The sequence below is a fragment of the Halichoeres trimaculatus genome, unplaced genomic scaffold, assembly GCF_033239565.1.
Source record: "Halichoeres trimaculatus isolate MK-OKI-2021-1 unplaced genomic scaffold, fHalTri1.1 fHalTri1_scaffold_23, whole genome shotgun sequence".
Classification (NCBI taxonomy): Eukaryota; Metazoa; Chordata; class Actinopteri; order Labriformes; family Labridae; genus Halichoeres; species Halichoeres trimaculatus.
This window is the reverse complement of record NW_027437201.1, coordinates 23,248,083-23,261,815: the sequence shown is the minus strand read 5'-3', so window position 1 is coordinate 23,261,815 and position 13,733 is coordinate 23,248,083. Positions and strand designations below refer to the sequence as shown.

General features: G+C 40.9%; 1 protein-coding gene and 1 long non-coding RNA gene across 2 annotated transcripts in view; one reads left to right on the top strand and one right to left on the bottom strand.

Moving 5' to 3' along the window:
• The window catches only part of LOC141784744 (uncharacterized), a 108,777-nt gene that overhangs the window by 67,247 nt on the left and 27,797 nt on the right, over positions 1 to 13,733 (top strand). The window lies entirely within an intron of this gene.
• Positions 8,744 to 13,733, bottom strand: part of uts2r (urotensin 2 receptor) — a 68,437-nt gene continuing 63,447 nt past the window's right edge. The window contains exon 4 of the mRNA XM_074662589.1: positions 8,744 to 11,918. The gene's annotated coding sequence lies outside the window, so the exon portion shown is untranslated. The remainder of the gene's footprint in view (positions 11,919 to 13,733) is intronic.

The window sequence follows — 13,733 nt, the reverse complement described above, 5'->3', positions numbered from 1 at the left end:
GGGTGTGATTTACGGGTCAGGGAAGAAAAGCTGTCCTCAGGAGGTCTGTGGTCTAAAGCTGAAATCCTGAAGCAGGGTTCAGCTCCTGGAGGCACACTAACACAGAGACATGCTGTACTCTTGAGACTCACTGTGTGGCATAGCTTCCTTTAACTCTGTCAGAATTAAATGTGGATATATGGACACCCTGGGAATTTGTAGTTACAACAAACTGAGATGATACCATCACTTGAGGATTGCAGCACAAACATATTGCCATGAATATATTTCTAAAAGTGATACGAGTTCATCAAAGATTTAATAGTATGAAAATATTCCCAAGTTGACTGCTGCATTCGAAAGTGTTTGCAGCAGGAGCAGCTTTGCACAGTAAATTGTGTTTAGTCAGTCTGAAAAAAAAACATGCCATCTCTTCAGAGCCACCTGAAACCACATCAGTGTTTGTCTACCAGTAGATCCAAGAGAAGAAACCAGAATGTCTTTTTTTCTGCAAGAGTCTTTTGAAAATCAGTGCCAGAGTTAATGAGTACACTACCTTCAGACTCACAAACAAAAATGAGGCACAGCAGGTCCAGGGACTTACCTAAAGTAGGGTCTGCAGGAATTTTCTTCACTTGTTCGTAAACACAACATTCAAACTGTGCTCCTCCTCCTTGGCTCAGTGCCAGCTGCAGCACACACCCACAGCCTCCAACTGAAGCTGTGTGAACACACTCACTAGCCCAGCAACCACCTGTAGCATCATGTTTTTACATGGGAGAGACTTGAGAGCCACGCCCCTGACTTAACATGTTAGAACAAGCAAACCACGGGTATTTGACACATACCTGGTTAGGAAAAAGCTTTTGTTTCACTTTGATTGTTTGTCGTCATCCATGCTACATCTGCTATTGTAGCCGCTCTGATTAGCTTCTTCCACTCGCTAATCAACACGCAACGTCACTTGTGTACTGTGATTAGCTGGTGTAACCACATTTACTCTTTGCCCAGAAACATCACAACACAACCAAAACATCAACATCCAGGCAGAGGAGTGGGTTAGGGCAGACACAGACACTGACACACATGCGCAGAGGCCCAGAAGTGATGATTGTGCAGTAAACACAAGTTTCAGTGCATCACTTTGAAGCCTAATAAAGTGAGGAATCTCTTTAAATGACTTGACAACATAAACACGTTAAAGCTAGCAAACCACATCGTCTCTAACTCAAAACTTGCTCTGAACAGTAAATATCAGGAGCCAAGGTTTAACAAGGTCAACTGAAACTCTCTTCTGTGCACAAGGCAGATTTTAAAAAAGGGAAACGGAGCTGAATCTCAGATCAAAAGTGGTTTGAAGGCCTTTGAATATGATGTTTGGTGTTTGAAGTGTTGTTTCCTTCTGTGTGCTTCAGATTTCAGCCTCTGTAATAAAGTCACACCATCATCATTAGTGTTATCACTGCATAAAACCTTAAGTATAAGAGCTTATATTCACGTCTGCTTGGAGGTTTGGAGCTGGAGTTTGTCACTAAGGACAAACGGCTGAGCTGAGCTCTGTCTGTCATTGTGTTTGTTTACTCTTTATATTTGCATTGCTTCTGGCCCATCGCGCCGACTGTTTCCACCCTGTTGCGTTGTCCCCGACAAAATCAACCAGGACCATTTGTATTCGTTAGCCCAACCTGCTTTCAAGCACACAGTCTGTTTTGGCATCGTTAGATTGATGTGAAAAATAATGGGACCAAAACAGTCTGATGAGACGGAGCAGAGATGTATGCAGGAGAGCCAGACACCACTTTTGTTCTGAGGCTTTCAGAAAACACCAGCAACGACCTTCAGCTCAAATCCATTCAGGAAAAAACGGCTTCATACAGATGTGAACGACTAATGAATGCTCGGCTGCCTCAGGTTTATTTTTGAACTGAGGATTGATGAGAGTTTGTTTTATTGCGATGCCTTCGAATGTTTCCCCATGTCTGCGCTTCGACCTCACTGAGTGTTTCCTATTTAAAGGGACAGCCTCCCTAATTGCTGATTTTATTCTTTCTGTAAAGCTGTTTCCACACTTTACAAGTTTCCTCACACAAATAAAACAACCGTGCAGTGGAAAATGTAGTTTCCTTCACAAACAACCTTTTCAGTGAGCAGCATTACTCCACCCGGGGAGGAGAGCGTCCATCACGTTTGTCACTTCTGTGCCTGTTGTTTTCTGTCAGCCTCACTCACAGGTGTGATGATTTGTTGTTGTTTGAGTTTAATAAACTCAGAAAAGTGAGGAAAAACAATAACTCTTTCCCACAGAGAGGTGTGACAGAGCGACTGGAGCAGAAAAACAAAGGAAACTTTCCCAGCAATAATCCTGCTCAATCGTCACTTCTGGGCCTCTTCGCATGTGTGTCAGTGTCTGTGTCTGCCTCCAACCCCCTCCTCTGCCTGGATGTTGATGTTTTGGTTGTATCAGGATGTTTTCGGTCAAAGAGTAGGGGCGGTAAACACATCCAATCACAGCGCCTCCAGTTTGCAAGTAACTTTGCGCGTGGATTAGCGAGTAGAAGCTAATCAGAGCAGCTACGATAGCAGACGTAGCACAAAGGAAGAAAAACAACCAACGTGAAACCAAAATCCAACTCAAGATAAAGCTTTTACCTAATCGAGGGTGAAACTTGGCTCGCTGCCAGGAGGTTGGAGAGCAACGCAAGTTAGCTTTCTGCTAACCAGGTATGTGTCAAACACCCGTGGTTTGCTTGTTCTAACATGCTAAGGATGGTGCACGGCTCTTAAGTCTATTCTATGTAAAAACGTGATGCTACAGGTGATTGCTGGGCTAGTGAGTGTGTTCACGCAGTCATGGTTGGAGGCTGTGGGTGTGTGCTGCAGCTGGCACTGAGCCAAGGAGGAGGAGCCCAGTTTGAAAATTATGTTCAACAGCAAGTAAAGAAAATTCTTGCAGACCCTACCTTTAAAGACGAGCTGAATTTGATCACAGATAAGAAAAAACAGAATAATAGGAGAAAGTCAGCATCAGGGAATAAGGTGCCCACGTCTCTTCTTCAAAAAAAAAAGTTCCTTCAGTAAATTCATGCCTGGTGATATCTGCGGCAGATTCAGACGTTAATTTCTGTGATGCATGTCAGTACGACTCCATGTACTCCTTCACGGGTCGTTTCATCTGAGAGCTTCATAAAGAACAGACGAGCGTGATGTTCCTTCGCTTTTTGATGGCAGATCACTTTTCTTTCAGTCTGACCTTTTCCTGCTCAGATAGTTTCACCGTGACGCTGGTTACTGACGCCAAAAGGCTTCATGGGAGAGAATTGGTCTTTAACTGCTAGAGTTTCATTTTCTCTGTCCAGTTTTCCTCTTCAGTTAGACTTCAGCCTCTCAATGGTCAAAAACTTATTTTCTCTGTGCAGCAGTTAAATTAGACTTCAACAGAAGTTTTGTGACCGTCTGTCTTCTGTTTAAATTACACAGAAGATTTGTATTCAAGAGAGAAATATTTACTTTGGTTTGTTTTTCTACTAAATTTGTTTCCTTCAGAACCAATCTTGTATCACTAATGGCTCAATTTCCACCTCAAACTGTGATTTTTTTCCTGTCAAAACTTTTTATTCATTTCTCTGACTTCATGTTGTCTTCAGCAGGGGCGGCTACATGGGTGGGCCCTACAGTCCCATGCCCAATCTACTTTTTTTGAAAATATGTCGTTTTTCTTTCTTTATTTGGGTCCTCAGCCGCAGGAAGAGGGCACTGTTGTTTTTCGGCCGCTTCTTTCTTATTATTCCCTCCTCCAGTAGATGGCTAATAAGACCCCCTAAATATGCTCCAAATGTCTTTAAAGTCGGCAAACCTCAAAATAGCCCTCTCAGCTCCCTCCTTGTAAATACATAGGTTTCACTCCGCGCAGGCTTCTGCGTTTGGGCCTCTAGACAAAAAAGTAAAACTTGTAAAGCTTTAAAAATGACATGAATGGATTCCTGACAAAAATTCCTACAAAAATACAATTGTACACAGATTTGTGTAGAATTGTGGCCTCTGTGAGGAGTTGTTTAAAAAAATTTTGTGAATCAATTTCACCATTCATTCTGCAGTAGTTCCGTGATGATGTCACACACTGATTAGGAGTTCCGTGCAGATCTTCATGTGACTCAGCAGAGGAAATAATACATGGTATATACTGTTATAGCACTAAGAGCATAGACTGTATATAGAGTGGACAGCGTGGCTCCGCCATTTATCATTGTACAGTTTTGAAGCCAAAATTCCCCCGTCACAGGCGCGGCCATTGTAGCAGTTTGGAGCCAGAGTCTGCGCGGTAGAGACGATGAGGGATTCTGGGAGAATCTAAGTGGAGCTGGGTGACAAAAATTATTATCATTTTTTTTCTTTCGATAGTCTAATCACTTCCTGACTTCACCTCCCAACATATTTTACAATCCCTGAAAAAAATACACGAGAACGTCAGCTGTTTATTATCGTTAAAAGTTATGTAAAGCCTCATTTTTAACCTCGTATAACTAATAAAAACGAAACTTTTCAGAAAAAAAGAGGACTTGGATACAAGGCAGCCAAATAATATCTTTAAATCACCACAACAATTGGACATGAGAAACATTTCTACCAGGTGTATTAACTTTTTAAGTTTGACCACAGCCCATCTGGAATGACTGGAAAGCCAGATTTTTTGACCTATACTGCAGCCAGTCACCAGGGGGAGCAGTTTTTGTGGAGACCTCACTTCGAGCTGAGCAAGCGGACGTCCATTTTTTTTTACAGTCTATGGTTATAGCACTAAGAGGGCCAGAAAGGGATGAAACTCTAACAGTGGAGGAGACAGACCGGCAGGAGCCTGAGGACCCGTCTAACCCTGCTTGCAGCTTTAATATTTTATTTGTAAATTGGTTTTAAAGAGTAACTTTATAAAATTCTGTCACTCTATGCTCCTTTTGGATTACCATGTTTGGTAATCTTTTAGCCTGTTGGTAAAAAAGTAATTACACATTCAGCCTCATGTTATTTATTTGACTGTGGTTAATGTTGCTGTAGGAAAATTGAGGCGGCGCAGCCCATTGGTGCGTTAGAGCGCTACTCTTTGGCCGATTCCATTGAGAGACGTTGCCGTCTGATGCATTAAAACGTTAAAGTTATGCACTAACTTTGTAATTTAGAATAAAAGTAGATCTGTTTTTATGAATATGTATTTCCTGGCTCCAGATAAACCACGTAATAACCATAACCTCATCTTTCTGCTCTACGACACCCCAGCTCAGGCCCTCGACCTCGTCCTCATACGTCTGATCTTTTTCGTCTGACTAATCCAAGGACAGACAATATTTGGAGATCATTACACACTGGTGTTTGCCAGCAGTCAGCTGAGCACTGAGCAAAGAACGGCAGATAAGATCGTACCCTTGGGAGCTCCTGAGTCAGAGAGGATGATGTCAGGGACACGATTATTCAGGCTGACACATGAAGTCCAAAGATAAGCTAATCCTGGAGACAAGCAGGTTGGAAACGGTGGAGGTAAACAAGATGAAAAAGCGAGCTCCCTGTTAGCTTTCTCTGCACTTAAAGGAACTGTTATCGCAATCTGGAGCGAGGAGGTTTGGTTAAAACAATCAGAGCATGAGGAGGCGCTAAGTTTGATACGATGGGACACCAAATGCAGGATATGACTTTAAAATGATTGAGTCCACCTCTGTGTTTCTGTGTGAAGTCCATGAATTAGTGCGTGTTTTAGATCCAGATTAGTTAGAGCAGACTCAGGCCCTGGTGTTTGTTTTCTGACCTGTGGGGCAGAGATATGTGGTCTCTGGACGTGAAGCAGCTCATTAGAGCTGGAGCTGAAGAGTTTCTCCTTTTCATTTGGGATCTGCAATAAAACCAACTCCTCTTTGTGAATTGTAAAAAAAAAAGATCTGATGCATTTTTGATCAAAATTCTTCGTTTTCAGACATAAAGTGAGTTTTAACCCTGGGTGAATCCTGACATGTGGAAGCAGGGAATAAATTAGCCGAGCGTTCTCCTCTGAATCCTGAATGACTCCCACAGATGTGTTCGGTTTCTTTCTACCTTTAGATATGTAAATTGTTTGGGACAGCTCGTGTCGTCCTGAAATGCTGATCAGCAGCAGATCTCCTGGGACGCCTTTCAGACCGCGCTCGGCTCAGAGGAAACACTCAGGACGTGGCGCTGTAAAGTTTAGCAGGCGAAGCTTGAGGATGATGATGAGCTGCTCAGTTTTCTCATATCTTCTTCATATCACCTCTTTACTCATGCTGTGTAGTTATTCCACCTTTCTGTGAATAATATGCAGTTTTTTAATCTGTATTTATCTACTAAATACCTGGAGGTGGCAGTCATTAATGGAAAAAAAAGAGAATCGTAAACACAAAAATGCAATTTGTTATAATTAACTTGTAAAATTATGGGATTAACTGCATCAAAGATTTGATTTACAGCCCTGTTATCATGTTGAACAAGATCATAAATTGTTTAATCTGTCAAGGACGCACACACTGAGGATTTGTTCTGATAAGAGCCCGTTCACACTGTGCGGAAAGTAAAAACACAAACAGGATTCATGTTCTGCAGACTCGTGTTAATGTTCAGTGTTTTGACCTGATATTTATCCATACATGGGTTTTTCAGAGCACCTGGCCGTGCTTCTTTTGGCGTGGAGCCTCCTTTAGGTGGAATCATATTTTAACAGATGTGAGGAATGTTGTGAACTCAGACGTAAGAAATCTTTGCTGCATGTGTAGAAGTTAATATTCACAGGCCGTGTTCAACAAACACAAATGAGCTCACCGTAAAACTTACAGCAGAGTATCTCGTATTTGTAAAGCTGCAGAATTGACTTCCTTGGTGATAAATCTTTATGCTTAAAGGCAGGTGCACACAACAGGATAATCAGGCTAATTTTTGTCCCGATCTCCCCCTACGATCAAAGCCAGCAACGCCTGATCATCTGATGACATCATGTGTGATTTTCCTGTGGTGTGGGGTGTGTTCAGAGTGATTTCTTCTGGTCGGAGCCACTCGGAAAACCTCTGATTCAGAGATCGTAGATAATGAACATGTTTAATATTTGGGACTAAAAATCCTGTAGTGCATAGGGCGCTCTGAGAGGAGCCAACAGGTGCAAAGCCAATCAAGACGCGAGCTGACTCAGCTGGCTGACCAAAGAGGAAGTACAGACCATATCCCCGCCGTCTCCACAACCTTTTCCATGAGCCATTTTCTTTAGTGTGTTTTTTTTTTTCAAAATTCTAGAGTAAACAAAACATCTTTACTATTCCCGCAGTCATGTTTGTTTACACCAAAGTCACGTTTTACTACGCAAATCTGTCTTTTGTTATCATCAAGTGTGTGCTCTCTAAATGTGTGAAGTTTTGGAGAATCCTGTGACATCTACCAGCCTTAAGACAGAGTTTCATTCATCTTCTGCAGTTTGCTAATGTTGACAGAAGCTCTGCCCCTTTCTTGGTTTTGATTGTCGAGGTAGACATGATACTGTTTTTTCAAAAGCTCATTAATTTCAATCAGTACTTTTTTTAAAAAGTGAAACTTTAAACTAACTTTACGTACAGAAAGAAAAGCTGAAAGTCTCCAACAGGAACCCTTTTGTTACATCTTGTTCCTCTGTCAAAGGAAAAATTACTCAACTTAGCTTGTGATTCAATGTCCTGTTTCTTTTCTTTCCTTTTTTTTTCAGCCCTGAAAATGTTTTGAATTTTTTTCAAATTCAGTTTCCAGTGGGACAAATTTTAGTCAATAGCCAACACCTCATCAGACATCTTTTCATAAAAATAACAAAATGAAACAACAGTAAAATCAATATATGATTTAAAAAAATAATAAATAAATAAATAAATAAATAAATAAAATAAATAAATAAATAAAAGAAATAAAAACAATAAAACAAAATTGATGTTAATGGGTGAACACAGCAAAAATATGACAGAATTTTACCTGTGTTGACTTTTATACAGATGTAACTGGATATCCTTTCAGTTGTTGGACCATGAATTCATGTTAGCACTGCCGAGAACTTTTTATAGTTTGATATGCTAAATGATACGGACCCAATGCCCGGTACCTGGCAATCAGTACTGGTACTAATGGTATGGAAAGTCCCCTACTCTTCCACTCCCTCACAGTCACAAGGATGCATTTAGGTACCTAAACATGGTACCTTTTGATTTTTACATGAATCAGTACCCAGTACTTTTGACAGAATTCGATCGGTACCTATAAAAGTACCTAATTCAGTACCCATCCCCACTAAAGAGTGACTTTATTTCAGTATTTTTTTCTATTGCACTAACAGTTGTTGATCTGAAAGGTTGAACTCCTCCCTGAACCTCCATATCTGCTGACTAATGAGTCTTTTAATATTCATGTTTGTAGTTTGAAATCGAAGTACATGTAAAGTCTACATGTTGAGATAAATTAAGTCATGACACGAACTGGTCCTTTAATTATCATCATTGTTTGAATAAGCAGACAGTGTCATAGATGTAATACATGTAAATGTCTTCATTCTGCTGAGCCCTGCTCTTCTATCTGTCCCTGAAACTTTCTCTGCTCAGGTGCAGGCAGAGCCTATCATCACTTTGTCATTACGATGCAAATTTCTGTTATGAGAGCTGAATGAAATCTCAATCTCAAGTGTAAGAAGTTCATGTGTGAGCTTTAAATACAGCGACGCTGGCGTTAACGTCCTTATGAAAATGCAGACAAAGGGGAGCAGCTCTATTAAACACGTTCTTGTTATCGTTCCCTTCTCTCATATTCAGAGTAATCTCCTGCTCAGTCAGAAAGGGACAGAAAGAAAGCAAACTGTTTCATTCCTTTGGCAGACAGACACTTCTATCTGCTGCCAGTAAATTGGTTTATTTATGACATCGGAGACTGAAGCACAGGGTATGAATTCTGGCTTCCCTCCACTGCACATCGGCCAGCAGTGATTACTCGAGTGTACAGAAGTACAAAGCTAGCAAGCAACACATAGAAAACTCCCAGGATCCCAAAGTGAGAGCTGTAAATAAAAATTCCCACATTTTCGTGGCTCCCACGTTTCAAACCTCCCAGATCGAAGAAGAATATATCTGCTGGGGATAGTCTGGTTAAATATGCAACAGCCAGGCGGTGTGTGCGGCCTGTATCAGCTGCTCTGTGAGTTAAATCAATAGAGATGTAACAGACTGCTTCCTACCTGAGACTCTGCTACACACACACTCTTCGTATCACGGTTTAATCAGAAATGAAACCTCATAGTGTGATCAACTGGCCTGGGATTACAACAGCGTCCCACGGCTCCAGATCTAAGGAAATATGTACAAAAGCTCTTTTTCATTTTTCTTCTTCTGATAAATAGCAACATTGCACAGCAGCATTCAGTAACAGTATCAACGTGCAAAGGAAATGTACTTTTTACAACAAGGTGCACTGTACAACATAGAAAATACATCAGCATTTTTATTATCTAGTGGGGAAAAACCTTCATACTCCATCCTCTTTTCTTTTTTTATTACAGCGGAGGATTTAAGGGCCTCAAAAAATGTAAAATTTGGAGAAAAAATAATGTGTATATTACATATTCCATTTTCCCGCCTTCAGTGAGTCACATGACCAGCTGCATGGAACTCTCAATCAGTGTGACATCACCAACGTGTAGAATGAGGAGGGAAATTAAAGAAGTTTTGAAACGTCTCCTCATAGATGCCACTATTTTGACCAAATCTAGGTAAAAAAAAAGACATTTTTTGTTGTAATTTTTGTCAGGAATCCATCCATGTCATTTTTAAAGTTGTACCACTTTTACTTTCTTGTGTAGAGGCCTAACTGCTGCAGCTTGTATGGAGCTGGATCCTGCTCTCTCATTCATTCTAATAGGGGGTAGCTGAAAGGGCTTCTTTGGGGTTCACCGACTTTGAGGGCTCATAATTTAAAAACCATTTAAGAAAAAATAAATTCCTAAATAGATTTAACAAAGCATAGCCTACACTGTCATCTGAGTGAATTTTACGCTGATAACATGTATCCCCAAGGAGAAGATAACTTTTGTTGAGGGCCTAAAATTGTGTCCGAATTTTAGTTTCAAGGCAAATTGCCGGCTTCCTGTTAAAGATAGGTGAGGGGTGTCAATGTATGATGTGTGCGTCTCAATGAGACGAACATTTTGATGTTGGTTTGATCTCTGTACGACATTCCTCCTGCCATTGAGAGCCATTTTAGTGTGCCTAGGTGGCGCTAGAGAGCAGATTTTTGTTTGACTGGGGTTAATTTTTGTATTATATCAAATTGTTGGCTGAATCTGAGGGTTGTGCCAAGTTTGGTGAGGTTTTGAGCACGCTGAGGAGGTCAAATTAGGGCAAAATCCAAAAGTGTCCCTTTGGGCAAGGACACCTTACAGCTTCCTCCCTTAGTGTGAGGACCCTAATAGTAAACCATGGTAAATCTCTATTTAAAAACAGTACTGTTCATGCATCAAAATGAGTAACATGGATCATGTTGTGAAGTTGAGCCTAACAGCTTTTACCATATGTCCCTTCAAAATAAAATAAACTTTAACCTTGTAGAAAAATTCTGATTTGACTCTTTTGTATTCACAACATTCATGTGAATTTAATGCTTAAAACTCTAAAATTTGTGAGATTAGTCTTAGGAAATTGAAACTTTAATCTTGCAACCTCAATTTTATTTTTCCACGAGGAGCAGCTGAGGCTCAGTGGTCGAGTTGGTCACCCATTAACTGGACAGTTGGGTGTCCAAGCGTCCTTGGGCGAGACATTAACCCCCCAAACTGTTGAACCATCTGCGGGAATGGATTTAGTCAAAACGTATGGTGCTTTACATCACAGCCTCTGCTCTCAGTGTGAATGTGGTGTGAATGGATGAATTTAAGTGGTGAAAAGCATTTACAAGGTGTCTCTAGGACTCCGTCATATTTCTTCATTTCTTCTCTAAGTCAAATATTTACTTTACATGAATCTTTTGTACAATTTCCCTCCAAGACACCAGTGCAAGTCTGATGTTATCGTGGGATAAAGAACTCAAACGTTTTTAATCTGTGAATCGTTCGTTCAGTTGATATTCAATTATGAATCAAAAACAAAACACTGAAAAAGTTTGTTTTCTGTTTCTCGCGTTTTGAAATTAAACAAATAAATGAAAACTTGTTCCTTTTTCAATTTTCCATCAGTTTAAACAGATCAAAAAAACGGAACACAGGCCAAGCCATTTATGTACCATTTTCTATGTTTTGTTTTTCGATTCACAAATGATATACAGATTGTTTTCTTCTACGTTTCTCATTTTAACCCTCACAGGACAAAAACCCACCGTGTCTTTTTCTTCTTTTCAGTTCCACCTTTTTACTCCGTTGCACCGCACACAAGCTGACAAATCTACATTTTTTAAAGCATGAAGACAAAACTCTGTGTGACAGACGCTATCACCTGAAGAGGATGGGCTCAAATGTGACGTTTTGATGAGTCAAACACTGGGATGTCCTTCGGAGCAGTTCATGTAGAAAAACTGAAGCTTTTCATGCATTTTTTTCCTCAGTTTTAAATATTAACATACCCGACACATATTTCTCCAGCTTCAGTGACACCATAACACGATTCTCTTTTAGTTTATACATCAAACCACTGACACTTTCATGATGTTATCCTTCGTCTCCACATCAGTCTCTGCTTGTCGTGACTCCTGTCAGTCTGTGGACGATATCTTCACATCCGTATGTGACAGAGAGGCTGTTTTTATTACACAGAGTCTTAAAGAGCAGCAAACAGCTCCTCGTTCAGTTTTTGTTGCTGCTTTAACACCTGTTGAGTCCTTTTTCTCAGCTGTGGTGTTGTGGTCTCTTTGGACCATCTCCAACAGGTTCTGGTCTCTCTTCCTCTTCCAGTGTGGCTCAGTCGTATCTGTCAGAGAGAAAGGGGACAGGCTATTAATACTGGGGTTGTAAATACTCCCAACACACATACACATACACAAGAACACACACACTGTTAGCATAACATGTTCTCTTTGGAAACAGCGTGCTGATAAAAATAGCAATGAGGCACTTATCAGTTCCTGTGTGCATTCTGAAAGGTAGGCGCTGTTTTTTTTTTTTTTTTACTAACACTACAGAAATGAAACACACACACATGCAGGGAGAATAAAGACACAATTAACAGGACTACATGTCAGTGTCAGCTTTGCGGTAGGCAGTGTGAATAGAGTGAGTTCACTGCCATTGTTTTCAAGTCTCATGACCAAACATACATCAGATGTGAGATTCAAGTCTGGGCTGACATCCCACGTTGGTTTCTGGTGCTGTGTATTCACTCAAAAAAAAGCCACACGGGTGTTTGTTTAATCAGCATGTGTAAAAACATGTAGCTTCTACTATATTATTTCATGTTTAGTGGTTAAACATGAATAAAATATGTTGTTTTAGCATGATGTGCAAAATCATTAAAACTGCAAGATTGCTTTATGTAAACTCAACCCAAGGGTTTAGATTGAGCTGGGGAACATCCCATTTGTTGTTGCCAAAGGTGCATCTGGACATAAACTAGAAACTTTTGTTGTGACAGCTCATTGAAACCGTGAGTGAGATGGGAACAAAGTGCGTATGAGACCCTGCTGTATATTGGATTGGTGCACAGGGGGCACAGCATGTCTGTGCTTCACAGCTTGGACCAGCTGTCTGTGCTCCACAGCACAGTCCAGTATTGATGGGAAACTCGATTCTTTTTACTGAATCGAGTGCAAATGAGTCACTCACCAAAGTGAATCGGGTTTTTGAGTCATTAGAGTCACTCGAGTCAGGTACCCAGAAAGTGCATAGAAATCTATATTTCAGAGAGATTCATACCAGCGAAATGACTGAAGAGGACAATTAATACACTCCAATGTGAAAAAAAGAGTGAAAGATCATACGAGTCACCCGCCAGCTCAACTTGTATGAGTCCTTCTGTGAGTGAGTAAGTGCTACCTGTATGTGCTAAGAGTCGAGCCATGCTACGTATGTTGGAGCTGGTGAGTGACTCGTAAGTGCTTTGAGTCATACTATGAGTGAGTTAGTGATCCGTATACACTGTGAGTTCTACGTAGCAGCCATTCTCCTGTGATGTGAGTGAGGGGCTGGGCTACTGTGAGCTTTGTACTGTGGCAGTAAATGAGTCATTTGGGGCAAAGAATCATGATTCTTGAGTCAGTAAAGTGATTCTCGGGTATTGAACGATTCGTTCATGATTCGCACAACACTACAGTCCAGCGTCTGTGCTTCAAAACGCGGTCCAGCTGTCTGTGCTCCACATTGCAGACCTGCTGTCTGTGCTCCACAACGCAGACCTGCTGTCTGTGCTCTACAGCACATACCCGCTGTCTGTGCTACACAGCACAGATCGATTGTTCATGCTCCACAGCGCGGATAGACTGTCTGTGCTTCCTATGCCTCAGCCCATGTAACCAATGATTTTTACAGGGTTTTTTATGTTTATAAAACTAGATGTGCTGATAGTCAAACCTATGTTGGCCAATTTTTAAATGAAGTGTTTAAAAGTCCACACAGCCAGTCCATGCAGTGTTGCACAGACAGCCTGTTTCCACAGCTTAATGTACAGCAGGGTCTTATATAGGGCTGCACGATTATCGCAATCGCAATGTCAGCACATGCAATTCAGATTTTTCTCCATGATAACCAAGCAAGTCTGTAGACTCATCATGACACAACTTTTTTTATTAAA